The sequence below is a fragment of the Alexandromys fortis genome, unplaced genomic scaffold, assembly GCF_014885135.2.
Source record: "Alexandromys fortis isolate MF-2015 unplaced genomic scaffold, M_Fortis_MF-2015_v1.1 scaffold_365, whole genome shotgun sequence".
Classification (NCBI taxonomy): domain Eukaryota; kingdom Metazoa; phylum Chordata; class Mammalia; order Rodentia; family Cricetidae; genus Alexandromys; species Alexandromys fortis.
In genome coordinates, this window is record NW_026068288.1 from 326,225 (window position 1) to 345,848 (window position 19,624).

Genomic DNA, 19,624 nt, shown 5'->3' on the forward strand with positions numbered 1-19,624 from the left:
CTCAGCCAAGATGGCGACTGCCACCTGTAGTTTGCTCAGTTGGAAAGCCCGCCAAGCCACAACAAAAGCCGCAGAGGGGAGGGGCAAAAGGCTGGAACTGAAAAACGGCCATGTATAGTTTAATGGGGCCATTTTGGACAAAAACTGATAAGTGTGAGGCATTAAAAGACGAAGCCAGAGTGATAGGTCTGGATGGATTGGCTCCCGTGGTCAAGGCCGTGCAAACACCTGCAAAAACTGTGGCACCTCAAGCCTACAACGAGAATAGCTCCCTGTTAAGGCGAGATGCAGATGGCATGAACACCCACTGGCCCTATAAAAAGGCGTCTGATTCCATGGGGGGGGGGGGGTTATAACCTGGCTGAATCGACTTGAGCCTCCGACGGGAGAGTGATTCCCGGGCAGGAGGGATTCAGCCAAGGTCAGGCCGCACCAAGAGGCCTGCTTCACCAAGCAGCGTGCTGCACCGTAGCAGCAGTTACGACGAAAAGAAGGAAGAAAAGCAATGAAAAAAAGAAGAAAAAGAGAGAGAACTGGAGACCCTGGGCCTCCAGGCGCGGGTGAGCTGAGGGGCTAAGGTCAGCCATTTCAGGACCAGGCTTAACACAGGAGACAAGCCGAATTGAATGCCAGCAAAGGGAACCAAGGCCCTGAAGGCCCGCGGTTGGAGGTTCCCCCATCCCTAAAAACCGTGAAGGGTTGCCGGGAGCTCAACGGTCAAACCCTTGAGTTAGAAGAGATGGTTAAGCTGGCCGAGATGGGGACACTCAAGATTAGTTGATCTGTTGTTTGGAGGAGCTGCATCCAGGGAACACGTGGGTCGTAGGCCGGCGAAGTGGAAAAGAACCCGGTTCGGGAGTCACGCGGCACCAATTGTTATTCTTAAAAAACGATGAGAGGGCGGCTACAAACGGTCCCCGGGCAGGCTGGCAGAGCCCGCCATGGGAAAGCGGCTACAGGAGGGCACGCTTCCTTGGCCCACGGTGGCGGCAGGTAACAGACACGTAAACACAGGAAATAGCCATAAGTATTTATTAAGGAAGGGGGAGAAAGAAAGACAGAGAAAAGAGATAAAAGGAGAGAGGAGAGATAAAAGAAGAGAGAGACAGAGAAAACGCGTGCACACGCTAAGGAAGCAGAAAGAGAGAGAGGGTCCCAAGATGGCGATGGGCGGGTCAGAGGTTATGGGAGTGGGCGTGGCTAGGGCAGGGACCAAAAGAATAACAGACTCCAGAGTTCCATGTATGTTAGATCATCACTACCAACTGAGCTACACCTTCAACCCAGAAGTCAAAGATGTTTTATTGTCTCAAAAATTGATCAGGAACACTGTAAGTAATGATGCCGAAAAACCATACCATCTCTTCAATTTCTTTTAAGATCTATGTATCAAATGACCTTCTGAAACAATAGAATGGATTGCATGCCTATTATGTGCCTTTGCCTCCATCTTCTATCACTGTGAATGATATCACCATCGAGCTCATTGCCTAATTACCCAAGCCGGAATCACAACAGATCTAGAAAACTCTCCTCTGTCTTTCACCACCCATGTTCAATCAGTCATCCAGGAGGGAAATGGTGAGACTTGGTTTCTAGGGCTCGTTGAATCTCTTTTAATGGATATTATTCAGTGTGCCAAGATGCCATATTTCAGGAGGATTATTTTCTGAGTTCCACCATCACCGTGCTATTTATAAGTGTTCAGGAGTGTTCCGTATTCCTTTCTGGATAGAGCCCAAACTTGACTGGCAGGCCTTGTACCTAGATTATTTCACTCTTCTCCTTAGTGCATGTTCTGTGCTCTATTAACATAGAACAGTTACTTTTAAGTGTCTGTTCATGTCCCAGTGCTCTGGAACATACTGTGTTCTTTCTGTCTCTCCTGTCCTCCTTTTCATTCTTTTCTATACTTGTAATTTCAGACAGCTTTGTCATTACCTCCTTGTGAAGTCTTCATAGTATAGTCTAACAGTCCCCATGGTATTCTGACCACACATGGAATATAAAGCAAACCATTTCCTACTGTACTGTACAATGGCCTATGTGCTGCTGGACAGTTTAATGTCAACTTGACACAAAAAGTATGAGAGGAGGGAACCTGCTCTGAGAGGAAGGAAACCTCAATTAGAAAATGCCTCCATAATAGCCAGGTGCAGGTCGTTTTCATAATCAGTGATTGACGGTGGAGGGCCCAGCTATTGTGGATGGGGCTATGCCTGATGTGGTGTTCCTGAGTTCTATAGGAAAGCACGCTGAGGAAGCAAGTCATGGGAGCAAGCCACTAAGCAACACCCCTTCATGGCCTCTGCATTAGATCCTGCCTCCAGGTCCTTGCCCAGCTTGAGTTCCTGGCCTGGCCTCCTTTGATGATGAACTGTGATGTGGAAGTGTAAACCAAACAAGCCCTTTCCTCTCCTTCTTTGGCAATCATGTTTCATCATAGCAATAGTAACCCTAAGACAGCCTATCTAGTTGTGTCTCTCATGACGAGATCTTTGAGGAAAATGGCATATGTCTTTTTTTCTAAGACTAATATCTAGGTACCGTATATCAAAGTCTGTGTAACAGGAATACATGGGCGAATAATTTGAACATGTTTATGGTGACATATAAAAGGCTAGTTTCGTATTCCTTTATGGAGAATGAGCTCGCAGATATAGAAAAGGAAATCATATAGTTTGCAGATGATGTGAAATTTGGAAAAGATCTCAGTGTGGGGGGTTTAGGGATGCTATAAGCAAAGAGAAAATGTCAGACGTACCTACAGAAACTTCTTATGGTTAGATAGTGTAGGAGCCCATGTGGGTCCAACACAGACTTCCTAACTTGGCTGGAACGGAGTAGCGAGGAATAATCAGACACAACTTACATGGCCATCTTTCACGGGCAAGATCTCTCTCTATAAAGATCTCTCCTTTATTCTCCAAACAGCTTATACATCTTCACATGAATAGAGCAGGAACACATTAGGCTATCTCCTAGGCAACCAGGTGCAAGGGCTCTGGTCTTGTCCACATCTAGCAGTCAGGTAGGCCCTGAATTAGCATCTCTATAAGACAACCTCCAAATTGCAAAATGAAGAAAGCCCCAAACATCCTGACCAGTTTCAGTCAACACCTCTTCTCAGGTAATCCACACTTTAACAAAAGAAGCTAGAAGCAAAACATCCTGGCTTTTGTTAAGGGCACAGACAGCTTGTCTGCAGAGCTATGTAATCAGCTCAAACTGGGGTAATGGGTTTTGTGCCATATCGGAATATGTCCCCACAATCCACTCTCTCTTATTAATTTTAATAAACCCTGTGCTTCTGCAACAGGACAGATACGTTGCACCTGCCTTGGGCAAAGTCCTTTTCATTTACCCAAATTTTCCCGTCACTGGAACAGGCATCTTTTATGCAAGCCCCTGCCTTAGGCATCTGGGGAGAAGAAGCTTCAAACCCGTCATTGACTGCCGACCTCTGTAAAGAGAAGAGATTAGTGGAGAGAAATATACTTTTCAGGCCCTGTGTATCAGCCATAACTTTTCAGGATGCATCACAATGCTTTATGTATAATTATGCTCCCAAAGACTATATTCTCCTATCTTAAAGGAGAGCAGAATCACCTGAGTTGAAGATGTTTCTTCCGCTGGTACAGAACATCATTCAGAGCTTACTTTCTCAGCATGCGTATCAACTCTCAACATTCACTGTCACAACCTCTTTCAGCCAACTGTCAATCGCAGCAACTCAATCACAATCATGATTTTTCCACATCATCAGTCAATACCGATCTTTAAATTTCTAATACCGTAATTTCATGTTTAGCCAGTCAAAACCAGCTCTCCCAATTTTCATAATTTCATGTTTGGTTGGTCATTACCAACAATCATGACTTTTCCATATTATCGGTCAATACCGATCTTCTGATTTTTCATATCATTTTATATTTAGCCAGTCAGTACCAGCTCTCCAAATTATTCATAATTTCATATTTAGCCTGTCAATACCAGCTCTCTGATTATTCATTACTTCACATTTAGTTGGTCGGTACCAACTCTTCAATTCTTCATAATTTCATATTTAGCCGGTCAATACCAGCTCTTCAATTATCATAATCTCATACTTAGTTGGTCATTACCAACTCTTTCATTTTCTTTCTTTACCATAATTTCATATTCCTTTCGGTCATTACCGATGTATTTAGCACCATTAGTCATTACCAGATTTTTCCCATCACCTTATATGCAGCTGTAAATATCAGGTCATTACTGTTAAGAGCATAATACAATTTGCTATTATTAAATCTCATTTTCAGTCTCTGTGTAGCTGTTAAACCTCAATCTGTCCCTTTGTTAAGTGAAAGGGGGGTTTTAGACATACTTTATTTTGCATCTTTCTTTCCCTGAGGGGAAAGCTTAGGTCTTAGTTCTTAGGTTGAATATTTTATTCAAAATGAGTCCTGTCCCATAAACTGAGAACACTCATATGTTGTTTGTATCTTAGTTCTGAAGCAACAGGTTTCACACCACAGCCAGCATCAGACACCACAGTCAGCTCGTCTCAGCAGCATCTCTTTGTCCGAAGTCTCTTTGCAGTGTTGTGAGTTGCAGGTCTGGATCAGGCGAATCTCTGTGGGCTAGGTTATTGGATTCTTTTTGGAGCTGATTTCTTTCTGTTCCTTCTGCGGCGCGGTTGTCAGCTACACTGTCTCCAGGTCTGTTGTCCTTCTGCTGAATGCATCGAATTAGACATTCTGGAAGCCGTCTCGCTTGGTTTTTGTCCTGTGAGAAAACACAGACATGCCCTCGACCCCATATTAAGATGGGGTCGGGTCCCTTCCAAGTCCCATTGCTAGGATCTTTCCATTTGGCTTTAGCAAATGTGGTTTTTGTACCATTATGCCACAATCTGTCCACAGCTGATAGCTCATGGACATCTGTATTTAGAAAGTTTAGCTTAAACAATGCATGATTTAAGGCATTGTGTGGCGTCTGAGGATACAACTCCCCTGTCTTTATTTTTTGGAGTTGTGTTTTCAAGGAGCTGTACGCTCCACAATTCCTTGTCCTTGAGGATTATATGGAATACCAGTCTTATGAACAATATTCCCTTGAGTACAGAATCTTTGAAAAGCTTTGTTAACATATCCGGATCCATTGTCCGTCTTTATTATCTTTGGGGTTCCCATGCATGAAAAGCATTTTAAGCAATGAGTTATTACATGCTTGGCAGCTTCTCCAGTTTGTGCTGTGGCCATTATGAATCCTGAGTAAGTATCAATTGTCACATGCACATATCTCAATTTTCCAAACTCAGTAATGTGAGTTACATCCATTTGCCATACATGATTTGGAAGCAGTCCTCGAGGATTTACCCCCAAATGAGGCACAGGTAGATATTGTGGGCATCTTTCACATTGCTTAACAATTTGTCGAGCAGCTTCTCTGGTCAACTTAAATTGTTTTCTTAGACTTAAGCTGTTTTGATGATGCAAAGCATGTGACTGCTGTGCAAGTTCAACCTGAGATATAGCAATTATTTTTGTAAGTTCGTCAGCTAGAGCATTACCTTTAGCTAATGGACCAGGAAGACTTGAATGCGCTCTGATATGTCCCACAAAACATGGTAACTTTCTACACTGTATGGCTTTCTGAATCTGCTGAAACAATATTTTAACTTGTTCATTTCCAGTTGCTATATAAGACACTGTTTCAAGGATTCTTAATGCTTCGTAAATATACCGGCTATCCGTATATAAATTGAAAGCCTTATTATCAAAATTCTTAAATACAAGAGCTACAGCCCGAAGTTCAACTATTTGAGCTGAAGCGGGTTCTGTCTGTACCACATGTCCTTTGCCATTGACAACATAAGCAGCTTTTCCATTAGATGAGCCATCAGTGAAAATCAACAAAGCATCCTTTAAGGGATTCTTTGCTACTATTTTAGGAAAAATGAATGAATGCTGTTGTGCAAACTGCAGTAACTGGTCAGCTGGGAAAAGATTATTAATCTGACCTTGAAACTGTGCAAATGCAATTGCCCATGAGTCACTATTTTGAAATAACCATTCAATTTGCTGCTTAGTGTAAGGAACATTGATTACAGCTGGTTCTTTACCAAAATATTTTCTAGATTCCATTCTGCTCTTCTGTGCTAAGCATGCTACTGCTTCAAAATAAGGATTTAATACTTTTGCTGGTGATACAGGCAGATGCAGCCATAAAAGTGGTCCGTTCTGCCATAAGACTGCTGTAGGAGTCAGCCTTGTAGGTAAAATACACGCTTGCCATGTCTGGCTGTAATCAATATAGCACACCTGCTGTTCCTGTATAGCCTGCTCTATCTGAGAGAGAGTCTGTCTGGCAGCTTCTGAAAGCTGCCTGCTAGAATTTGGATCACTGTCTCCTTTAAGTATTTCACTTAAGGGCTCAAGGTCTCCTGTAGGAAACCTCAAATAAGGTCTTAGCCATTGTATATCTCCTAATAGCCTTTGAAAGTCATTAAGAGTCTTTAAGTCATCTTTCCTGATTTCTATCTTTTGAGGCTTAATTTCTTTGGGGTATAACATATGACCTAGATATTGAAAAGGCGGGTGCCTCTGTACTTTCTCAGGAGCGATAACCAAACCTGCATGGCTTAGACACTGCTGTAACAATCCATATGTCTCTAGTAAAGTATCTTCATTTCTATGAGCCAACAAGATGTCATCTGTGTAATGAATTGCGTACACCTGCGGAAATTGATTTCTAACTTCCTGTATAGCTTGGGCTACAAATTTTTGGCATAATGTCGCACTATTTAACATACCCTGGGGTAAGACATTCCATTGATACCTCCTCATTGGCTCTTTGAAATTAACTGAAGGAATGCTAAAAGCAAATCTTTGACAGTCTTGTGGCGCTAAAGGAATTGTATAAAAACAATCTTTCAAGTCTAAGATAATCTTATGCGTGCCTTTTGGAATGGCTGCCGGGGACGGCAATCCTGGCTGTAACGCTCCCATTGGCTGCATGGTTGCATTAACCTCTCTTAAATCCTGAATTAATCTCCATTTTCCCGATTTCTTTTTAATAACAAAAATTGGAGAGTTCCATGGAGAATTAGATGGTGAAATATGTCCACTATCCAGCTGTTCCTGCACTAACTGCTGGGCAGCTTGCAATTTTTCTTGTGTTAGAGGCCACTGACTCACCCATACAGGCTCATCACTTTTCCATATTATCGGGTCTGCATGGAGTGCAGGTCTTTCAGTGACCTCTCCTAAAAATACCCTAATCCTGCTCTAGAAGGTCTACTGTCCGATACGACAGGCTCTACCTTTCCCTTATTATCTTTTCCTAGACCTTGATTAGGTAATAATCCTTGTTGAAACATCTGATTAGTAACAGCCGTGCTGGGAGAATATAAATATACTCCCATTCTGGACATGATATCTCTGCCCCATAAGTTCACAGGTAAATGGGGAATAATATACGGCTTAAAGGTTCCTTCATGTCCTTCCTCATCTTTCCAATGCAGTTCATTGCTACTTTGTTCAGGATTTCTAGTCTGACCAATTCCTTGTAACTGTGTAATAGTCTCTGTTTTTGGCCACTTAGAAGGCCATTGACTGGCGGTTATGACGGAAGTATCCGTGCCAGTATCCAGGAGGCCAGAAAATCTTTTTCCATTTATAAACAAAGTGAGTTCTGGTCTCTGAGGACCTATGGTCTGTACCCAAAATGCATCAGATGAACCAAATCCATCTTCTCCTCTCTTTTCTTTTTAAGAACTCAACATAAAACCAACAATACTTAACCTCATATAAGAAAAATTTTTTGAATTAACACTTGAATGCACTGGTACAACTCCAACACAATCTCAGTGGCATACACATTGAGAGAAACAATTACTAACTGAGATCTCTTGTATTGAGAAGCTTCTGTATAGCAACGGACTTAATCAATATGACAAAATAGCCTATACAATCGGAAAATATCCTCACATTTCACTAATCCACTTCAAAAACATACAAAGAACTCAGGAAATTAGTCACCAAAAGAACAATTAATCTATTAACAATATATGCAACAGACCTAAACTGAAAACTCTCAATAGATGAACTTAAAATGACTGAAAGACATTGAAAAACTGCTCAAACATAACATCCTTAAGCCATTGGAAACCATTGGAAGACTCCATCTTATCTCTGCAACATGACCAAGATCAAAAACCTGCTCATAATTTATGCTTAAGAGAAACTCCTCCACTGCTGTCGAATTTTCAAAAAATTAGGCAACAAACTATAAAACTCAGCTATACTTCCTCTGGGCCTATATACAAAAGATGCTCAACCATACAACAAGGACACGTGCTCAACCATGTTTACAGCAGAATTACTTTATCATACACAGAATCTGAAAACAACTCAAATGTATCTCCTCTACACACGTGAAGAGATAGCCACAAATACCATTAATATATTTGAGTAACTCTAATCATACAAATTGAAAAACCTGTACAACAAGAACTTTAAATCTTTGCAGGAAGAAATTTAAGCCATCAGAAAATGCAAAGATCTCCTATTCTCTTGTAAAGACAGCACCAACACAGCAAAATTGACAATGTTACTGAAAGCAATCTATAGATCTAATGCAAATGCCCATTAAACTTATAACAAAATTCTTTAGACTTTGAAAAAACAATCCTCAACCTTATGAGAAAAGACAAAAACTCAGGATAGGCTAAACAATCTTAAAATCCTGTACAATCAAGGAATTTCTGAATGCATCACAATCTCTGACTTTAAACTTTACTACAGCCACAGTATTGAAATCAATCCATCTTGGATACAAATTTACTTGCCTACAAACAGCAGACTTTTGACAAAAAGGCAAAAATGTGAAATGAAAAAGAAGCATTTTAACCTGCTTATCTCAGAGGCTACATTAAATTAAGTCTGTCCTTTTACTTTCTCTTGAACTGCACTGCACGGCAGGGGGTAGGACACAGGCTCTCTTTGTTAGACTGCCTTCCTGAGCTCTGGCGGGCGGATTTTTAACTATCTTTCTCATTTTAACTTGTAAATCATAAAATTAGGAGAATTTTTGAATCCTCTCCTGTGTTCTATAGACTGTGTGAGGTTAGATTTGCTCTCTAAACTTGCTTTTGCTCCTCCTTGCCTTATACTTACAGGTGGGTTAGATTAACTGACTACTGTGAGCTCGTGGCACCTCAGTCAATGCAGCAACTAGGTGATTCTTAGGCCAAAAGTCATTTTTCCTTTACATTTCCTACTCATTTAGCAAGCAATAAAAGTTGCAATTCTGTGTTTATCACGCTTACAGATTCTCAATAACTCTGCCATTGTTCTGCTCCACTTTAACTTAAGTTACCAAGATATATAACTGAATACTTTTTCCTAATCCTATATTTAACTTATTTACAAGATTTTACTCCCAATTTCAATTTTGACCCGCTTTTATACATTTCTCTTTTTTGATATGCTCACTAGTATTTTTTTATTATTATTTATTAAAGATTTATGTCTCTTCCCCACCGCCACCTCCCCTTTCCCTCCCCCTCCCCCAATCAAGTCCCCCTCCCTCTTCAGCCCAAAGAGCAATCAGGGTTTTCTGCCCTGTGGGAAGTCCAAGGACTCACCCACCTCCATCCAGGTCTAGTAAGGTGAGCATCCAAACTGCCTAGGTTCCCACAAAGCCAATATGTGCAGTAGGATCAAAAACCCATTGCCATTGTCCTTGAGGTCTCAGTAGTCCTCATTTTCCAATATGTTCAGTGAGACCGGTTTTAACCCAGGCTTTTTCAGACCCAGGCCAGCTGGCATTGGTGAGTTCCCGATAGAACATCCCCATTGTCTCAGTGTGTGGGTGCACCCCTCGAGGTCCTGAGTTCCTTGCTCGTGTTCTCTCACCTACTGCTCCTGATTTGCACCTTCAGTCCAGTGCTCCAATGTGTGTCTCTGTCTCTGTCTCCTTTCATCGCCCGATGAAGGTTAATATTCAGGAGGATGCCTATATGTTTTTCTTTGGGTTCACCTTCTTATTTAGCTTCTCTAAGAACCCGAATTATAGGCTCAATGTCATTTATTTATGGTTAGAAACCAAATATGAGTGAGTACATCCCATGTTCCTCTTTTTGGGTCTGGCTTACCTCACTCAGGATAGTGTTTTCTATTTCCATCCATTTGCCTGCAAACTTCAAGAAGTCCTTGCTTTTTACTGCTGAGTAGTACTCTAATATGTATATATTCCATACTTTCTTCATCCATTCTTCAATTGAAGGGCATCTAGGTTGTTTCCAGGTTCTGGCTATTACAAACAATGCTGCTATGAACATAGTAGAGCATATATTTTTGTTGTATGATAAGGCCTCTCTTGGGTATATTCCCAAGAGTGGTATTGCTGGGTCCATGGGTAGGTTGATCCCGAATTTCCTGAGAAACCTCCACACTGCTTTCCAGAGTGGTTGCACAAGTTTGCATTCCCACCAGCAATGGATGAGTGTACCCCTTTCTCCACAACCTCTCCAGCAAAGGCTATCATTGGTGTTTTTGATTTTAGCCATTCTGACAGGTGTAAGATGGTATCTTAAAGTTGTCTTGATTTGCATTTCCCTGATCGCTAAGGAAGTTGAGCATGACCTTAGGTGTCTTTTGGCCATTTGAACTTCTTCTGTTGAGAGATCTCTGTTCAGCTCAGTGCCCCATTTTATAATTGGGTTGATTAGCCTTTTACAGTCTAGTTTCTTAAGTTCTTTATATATTTTGGAGATCAGACCTTTGTCAGTTGCGGGGTTGGTGAAGATCTTCTCCCAGTCAGTGGGTTGCCTTTCTGTCTTAGCGACAGTGTCCTTTGCTTTACAGAAGCTTCTCAGTCTCATGAGGTCCCATTTATTCAATGAGGCCCTTACTGTCTGTGCTGCTGATGTTATACGTAGGAAGCGGTCTCCTGTGCCCACTTGTTGTAGTGTAGTTCCCACTTTCTCTCCTATCAGGTTCAGTGTGTTCAGACTGATATTGAGGTCTTTAATCCACTTGGACTTGAGTTTTGTGCATGGTGACAGACATGGATCTATTTTCATTTTTGTACAGATTGAAATCCAGTTTTGCCAGCACAATTTGTTGAAGATGCTCTCTTTTTTCCATTGTATAGTTTTAGCTCCTTTATCGAAAATCAGGTGCTCATAGGTTTGTGGATTAAAGTCAGGGTCTTCTATACGGTTCCATTGGTCGACTTCTCTGTTTTTATGCCAATACCAAGCTGTTTTTAATACTGTAGCTCTGTAATAGAGTTTGAAGTCAGGGATGGTAATGCCTCCAGACGTTCCTTTATTGTATAAGATTGTTTTGGCTATCCTGGGTTTTTTATTTTTCCATATAAAGTTGATTATTGTCTTCTCCAGATCTGTGAAGAATTTTGATGGGATTTTGATGGGGATTGCATTGAATCTATATATTGCTTTTGGAAGAATTGCCATTTTTACTATGTTGATCCTCCCAATCCAAGAGCAAGGGAGATCCTTCCATTTTCTGGTGTCTTCTTCTATTTCGTTCTTCAAAGTCTTAAAGTTCTTGTCATATAGATCTTTCACTTCCTTGGTCAGGGTTACCCCAAGATATTTTATGCTCTTTGTGGCTATCATGAAAGGTGATGCTTCTCTGATTTCCCTCTCTGTTTCCTTATCCTTACTGTATAGGAAGGCAACTGATTTTTTCGAGTTGATCTTGTATCCTGCCACATTACTGAAGGTGTTTATCAGCTGTAGGAGTTCTTTGGTAGAGTTTTTGGGGTCGCTTATGTATACTATCATATCATCTGCAAATAACGAAAGCTTAACTTCTTCCTTTCCAATACGAATCCCTTTGATCCCCTTATGTTGTCTTATTGCTATTGCTAGAACTTCAAGCACTATATTGAAGAGGTATGGAGAGAGTGGACATCCTTGTCTTGTTCCTGATTTTAGTGGGATGGCTTTGAGTTTTTCTCCGTTTAATTTAATGTTAGCTGTCGGTTTGCTGTAAATAGCTTTTATTATATTTAGGTATGACCCTTGTATCCCTAGTCTCTCCAATACCTTTATCATAAAGGGGTGTTGGATTTTGTCGAATGCTTTTTCAGCATCTAATGAAATGATCATATGGTTTTTTTCTTTCATTTTATTTATATGGTGGATTACATTGATAGATTTGCGTATGTTGAACCAGCCCTGCATCTCTGGGATGAAGCCTACTTGATCATAATGGATAATTTTTCTAATGTGTTCTTGAATTCGGTTTGCCAGTATTTTATTAAGAATTTTTGCGTCGATATTCATGAGTGAGATAGGCCTGTAGTTCTCTTTCTTGGTTGGGTCTTTGTGTGGTTTTGGTATCAGGGTAACTGTAGCTTCATAAAAGGAATTTGGCAATGACTTTTCTGTTTCTATACTGTGAAATACATTAAGGAGAATAGGTATTAGCTCTTCTTGGAAGTTCTGGTAGAATTCTGCATTGAAACCATCTGGTCCTGGGCTTTTTTTAGAGGGCAGATTTTTGATAACTGCTTCAAGTTCTTCGCGACTAACAGGTCTATTTAGATCTTTCACCTGGTCTTGGTTTAGCTTTGGTATATGGTACTTATCTAAAAAGATGTCCATTTCTTTTGTATTTTCCAGTTTTGTGGCATACAGGCTCCTGTAGTAAGATCTAATGATTCTCTGAATTTCCTCTGTGTCTGTGGTTATGTCCCCCTTTTCATTTCTGATCTTATTTATTTGCGTGTTCTCCCTCTGTTGTTTAATTAGTTTGGATAGGGGTTTGTCTATCTTGTTGATTTTCTCCAAGAACCAACTTTTTGTTTCATTGATTCTTTGGACTGTTTTCTGTGTTTCTATTTTGTTGATTTCTGCCCTCAGTTTGATTATTTCCAGTCTTCTACTCCTTCTGGGCACATCTGCTTCTTTTTTTTCTAAAGCTTTCAGGTGTGCTGTTAAGTCCCCAATGTATGCTTTCTCCGTTTTCTTTAAGTGGGCACTTAGTGCTATGAACTTTCCTCTTAGCACTGCTTTCATCGTGTCCCATAGGTTTGAGTATGTTGTCTCTTTATTTTCATTAAATTCAAGGAAGACTTTAATTTCCTTCTTAATTTCTTCCTTCACCCAGGTGTGGTTCAGTAGTTGATTGTTCAGTTTCCATGAGTTTGTCGGCTTTCTGGGGGCAGCATTGTTGTTGCCTTCTAACTTTAATCCGTGGTGATCTGATAAGACACAGGTGGACACTGATATTCTTTTGTATCTGTGGAGGCTTCCTTTGTTTCCGAGTATATGGTCAATTTTTGAGAAGGTTCCATGAGCTGCAGAGAAGAAGGTATATTCTTTCCTATTTGGGTGGAGTGTTCTATAGATGTCTGTTAAGTCCATTTGTTTCATTACCTCCAGTAATTCTCTTAATTCTCTATTAGGTTTCTGTCTGATTGACCTGTCCATTGGAGAGAGAGGTGTGTTGAAGTCTCCTACTATTAGTGTGTGTGGTTTGATGTCTGCCTTGAGTTCTAGTAATATTTCTTTTATATAAGTGGGTGCTTTTATATTAGGGGCATAGATATTCAGAATTGAGATGTCATCCTGATGAATTGTTCCTGTTATGAGTATAAAGTGTCCTTCTCGATCTCTTCTGATTGATTTTAGTTTGAAGTCCGTTTTGTTGGAAATTAGTACGGCCACACCTGCTTTTTTCTTAGGACCATTTGCTTGAAAGACCTTTTCCCAACCTTTTACTCTGAGTAGATGCCTGTCTTTGTGGTTGAGATGTGTTTCTTGCAAACAGCAGAATGTTGGATCCTGTTTTCGTATCCAATCTCTTAGCCTGTGCCTTTTTATAGGTGAATTGAGACCATTAATATTAAGTGATATTAATGACCAATTGTTGTTTACTCCGGTTATTCTTATTGTTTTTTTGGTAGTAGAGTTTGTGTGTGTGTCCCTTCTTTGAGTCGTGCTGGTGAAGGTTCGCTAAATGCCTGAGTTAATGTAGGCAGTGTTGACAATGTTGGATCCCTTGGGTTGCGATTTTCCTTCTATTACCTTCTGTAGGGCTGGATTTGTGGCTATGTATTGTTTAAATTTGTTTTTATCCTGGAATGTCTTGTTTTCTCCATTGATAGTGAACGCTAGCTTGGCTGGGTATATAAGTTTGGGTTTGCATCCATGGTCTCTTAGTTTTTGAATGTTCTCTATCCAGAACCTTCTGGCGTTCATGGTTTCCGTATAGAAGTTAGGTGTAAGTCTGATTGGTTTACCTTTATATGTTACTTGGTTTTTTTCCTTTGCAGCTCTTAATATTCTTTCTTTAACCTGTATATTTTGTGTTTTGATTATTATATGGCGAGGGGATGTTTTTCTTTGATCCAGTCTGTTTGGTGTTCTGTATGCTTCTTGAATATTCAAAGGGATATCTATCTTTATGTTGGAAAAGTTTTCTTCCATAATTTTCTTAAAAATATTTTCTGGGCCTTTGAGCTGTGATTCTTCTCCTTCTTCTATTCCTTTTATTCTTACGTTAAATCTGTTTATTGTGTCCCATATTTCTTGAATGTTTTGTGATGAGAATTTGTTGGCTTTGCTGTTTTCTTTGATCAGTGCATTTATTTTCTCTATGGTGTCTTCAGAATCTGAGATTCTTTCTTCTATTTCTTGTATTCTATTGATTATGCTTGTTTCTGTAGCCTCTGCTCGTTGACCTAGATTTTCCATATCCAGCTGTTCCTCTATTTGTGTTTTCTTCCTTGCTTCCATTTCAGTTTTCAATTCTTGAACTGTTTCCATTACTTTTTTGTTCGTTTTTTCTTGGTTTCCCAGGGTCTCATGTACATATGTACTTAATTCTTCAAACTCTTTGTTATACTTCTCATCCATTTCTATAAGGGTGTTTTATACATGTTGTTTAAGGGACTCTATTGCTTTCATAAAGTCAATTTTTTCCACTTCTTCTGTGTAGGGTGTTCAAGTCCTTCTGTTGTAAGATCATCGGTTTTTGGTGTTTTCATGTTGTTTTTCAGATTATTGGGTTATGTTCTGCCTTGGCGCCTGCCCATCTCCTCCTTTCGATGCTATCTAATTGGTCTTTTAAAATCGGATCAGGTTTCTCTGCTGGCCAGACTCTTCTCTTATTAATTGCCCTTGCTCTGTTTCCTGGCTCCTGCCTGGGGCCAAGAATCCTCTCACCCCTCAGGAGTGTCTTCAGGAACAGGACCTCGCTCCCTGTTTGCCAGGGACCTTGCCAACCAAAGACCTACCTCTTTGATTTGATTGTAGTGGGGCGATCTGCTCTTGGTGTTGTGGGCTGGTCCCTGCCGCCTGCGTCCTCTGCCACCGTGCCAGTCCCAGCCAGTCTGGCCGCACCTTGTGGCCTGTGTAGCTGGATCCTATACATTTCTTTCTCTATTCTACATCTATAGTTCTGATCCCTCACTACTCATGCATCCACCAATTTCTTTTCTCGTGGTTTGCTCACATCTGGTCAAGTCTTCCTTGCTTTTTTGGGAGCACCGATAAGCCTCATGTTTTCTTCCGTCCATTCTCTGGTTTCTCTTGGGGTTCAGCAGACATTATTCATGGTCTTCCATCGTCTTGTCCTTTCTCCAGGGTCATGGAGTTCGGCGGTCAGCACCACGTTCCTTTTTCCTACTTCTTTCTCCGGCATTCGTCTTGGTGTTCCGTGGTCAGCTCCAGTTGTCTTTAATCTTGGGGTTTAGTGGTCAGCCACACCTTACGGCGCCATTATGTCGGAGCCCATGTGGGTCCAACACAGATTTCCTAACTTGGCTGGAACGGAGTAGCGAGGAATAATCAGACACAACTTACACTGCCATCTTTCACTGGCAAATCTCTCTCTATAAAGATCTCTCCTTTATTCTCCAAACAGCTTATATATCTTCACATGAATAGAGCAGGAACACATTAGGCTATCTCCTAGGCAACCAGGTACATGGGCTCTGGTCTTGTCCACATCTAGCAGTCAGGTAGGCCCTGAATTAGCATCTCTATAAGACAACCTCCAAATTGCAAAAGGAAGAAAGCCCCAAACATCCTGACCAGTTTCAGTCAACACCTCTTCTCAGGTAATCCACACTTTAACAAAAGAAGCTAGGAGCAAGACATCCTGGCTTTTGTTAAGGGCACAGACAGCTTGTCTGCAGAGCTATGTAATCAGCTCAAACCGGGGTAATGGCTTTTGTGCCATATCGGAATATGGCCCCACAAGATAGGACAAGATCTGGCAGCACAGGGAATCCAACACAGAAATAATACAACCAAATTAAAGAGCCAACTTCCTGGGAAACAGAAGGCTAATAGTACACACCGAGTGAACAGAAGGCTACTGCTGTAGAAGGGAAAACAGACATTTAAAAGGAAATGGGCCTGTTGCCTTTCATTGACAAGAAAGTGTCTGTCAGGGTGAGAGCATGGTCAGTTTCTCCTTCTTGCCAACCCCCATGACTCTTGTTCCTTAATACTGGGTAGAACAGTGTGTAAGATAGTCTGGCCTTGCAGTTGAGGCAGTGATTACCTGATACGTTTTTAGAAGAATAGAATTTAAGTTCTTAGGGAATGTGGTCATGCTATGCAGTAGTCACCCCGTGTGCATGGTTTAGTTTCCATGGCTTTAGTTACACAAGGTCAGTCAGAGTTAGAAAACAATAGAATTCTTAATAAATCAAAACTTCACTCTGACAATCTTGCTCACACTGTAATACCAACACTTGTTAGGTGAAGGCAAGAGGATCATGATGAGTCTGAAGTCAATATGGGCAATAGAGTGAGTTCCAGGTCAGCGTAGAGCAGAGGATGAGATCCTAATTGATAAAAACAAAGTTGTATGAATTAAAGTAACATAATAAAGTTTCACATTGTCCTTCTTCTTTTTTGCCCAGAACATGATTATCCTTTCAGCTACCCACTTGTAATAACTTAATAGTACTGGCGGTCATATCATCTGTGTTTGTATTTAAGTGGATACTATTTTGCTTAACACAGGCAGGCCCCCAAATGCAAAAGTACTGGTGTCAAAGGTTTTGTTGTAGTTTATTGTTATAATTAGTTTATTTTGTTATTAAGTACCAAGGCTAAATTCTTACTTAACATATTAGTGATTTTTCTCAGTGCTTTGACCAAACACATGACAGATGTAACTTAAAAGAGGAAATATTTATTTTGGCTCATAGTTCAAAGGGTACAGTCTACCATGGTAGAGAAGGCACAGTACTTGGAACTGCTCCATCCATAGCTGTGGGAGGGTAAATTACAAAGCAGAAAGTACATATAAATTTGCACTCCCACCAGCAACGGAGAAGTATTCCCCTTGTTCCACATCGTCTCCAGCATGAGCTGTCTCTTGTGTTTTTGATCTTAGCCATTCTGACAGTTGTAAAATGGAATCTCAGAATCATTTTGTTTTGCATTTTCCTGATAGCTAAGGATGTTGACCATCTCCTTAAGTGTTCCTTGGCTTTTAATATTCTTCTGTTGAGAATTCTCTGTTTAGATCTGTTCCACATTTTTAAAAATTGGATTAATTGATTTGTTGGCATCTAGTTTCTTGAGTTCTTTATATATTTTGGAAATCAGCCCTCTGTTAGATGTGGCATTGGTGAAGATCTTTTCTTATTCTGTAGCTGCCATTTTGTCCAAGATAGTGCCCTTATTGCAACTTGATATGCTGTGTTTAGTACTCATGGGAGACCTGTCCTTTCCTAAACAGTAGAGGAAATCTGGTAGGTAGGAACAGAAACAGATGAGAGATGTGGAGGAGAGGAGAGAGAGGGGAAACTGCAGCCATGATGTAACATAAGTAAACAAATTTATTTAAAAAAAAAGAAGAAATGAAAGAAAGAAAGAAAGAAAGAAAGAAAGAAAGAAAGAAAGAAAGAAAGAAAGAAAAACAAGAAAGCAGAGCATGGGTCAGAACCAAAACTGAGTACATCCTTCTAATAATCTTGACACCATGCCCACTTGATCCTCTCTAAAAGTCTCATCTTCTAGGTATCCCACAGTCTCAAAGACTCCATAGTCTCCTCCAAAAATTAGTATCACTAGATGAGGAGCAGTTATCTAAAACAGGAGCCTATGGGGGACATGCTACAGGTAAACTATAGTATTATCCCTAATTTATGAACTAAACTTTATGATAGTTATATGTGCATAGGAGAAAATAGGATGCATAGGAGAAATTAGGGTGTATCCTATGTAGGGTGTGACATTATCTGTGGATTCACACAACCAATGTTGCCTGAACATGTTGCATGTTGTTGATTTTAGGATGTAATAAGGGAGTGCTAAAGTACTTAATTCTGCATTGTCCTACAAGACTCTGAGTGACATTTGCATGCAGGAGCTATTCTTTCCTTATAGAACTCATCAAATAAGACAGTGTGGAATTAAAGACAGATTATGAAACTCAGAAATAGGGCAGTGTGAGAAATTAGTTATAACTTTGATAGTATGCCCACAAGCAAGTTATTATCATTCTTTGACTCTCTGTTTTCTTCTATTTACAATTAGCGTGCCAATATGTTCTTCATGGTTTGCTATAAACCACATGAAAGAAAATATGTGACACATTAAGCAAAGAGTACATGTTCAACATATGTCAGTTGGAACCAAGGCAATGAACATGAAAGGATTCATGACCTCTGCCCCAAAGCATTTACCCGCTGCATGCCAGTTAGTCATTCAGGTTAAATTCTAGCTAGTGTTAAGGGATTATTAATATTATTATTATTATAAATTTTACTTCCCCTCCCTCCACTCCACTCCTCCCTATTTCCGCCACACCTTGCTTCTCCCCAAGATCCACTCTTCCTCCTGTTTTCCTTCAGAAAAGAGAGGTTCTCTGAAGGAAACCAACTGAACACAGTATAAGAAGTTACAATAAGACTTGGCACAAACCCTCACATAAAGGCTGGATGAGGCAACCCAATAGGAGAAAAAGGGTCACAAGACAAGGCTAAAGAGTCAGAAACACCACCTACTCCCACTGTTAGGAGTCTCACAAGAAATCTCAGGGAGTCCTGCAGAAGAATAGAAGGAAAGATTGTATGAGCCAGAGGTCTTGAGAACACCACAAGAACATGGCTCACAGAATCAACTAATTCGGGCTCATAGGAGCTCACAGAGACTGAAATGATGGTCAGGGACCTTGCATGGGACTGCACTAAGTTAGGTAATCTGCATACATGTTATGGTTGTGTTAAGGACTTTTTGATCTCAGTTACAACTCTGATTGCTGGTTAGGCATAGTGAGGTATGTCTTCAATCCTAGGGGTGCTGAGTCAAGACTTCTACACGTACAAGGCCAACTCAGGCTAGATAGGAAATGCTAGACAAGTCTATACTAGGTTGTGAGACACTAGTGCAAAACAAACAAACAAAAAAAAAAAACAAAATAAAACAAAAAATGCAAAGTGGGCATGGTGGCACACACAAATGAATATTTGCTATTTCGAGGGGTCATACTTCAGGGTAACATACTTTTTATTAGTTAGTATCTCCCAAACTCAGTAATCATACTAATGAAAGAAAGAATGTGACAAGAATCAAAAGCAAAGTACATTACAGTGAGTGGGAAGAGGAGAAATGGCAGAATATGATAGAAAATGA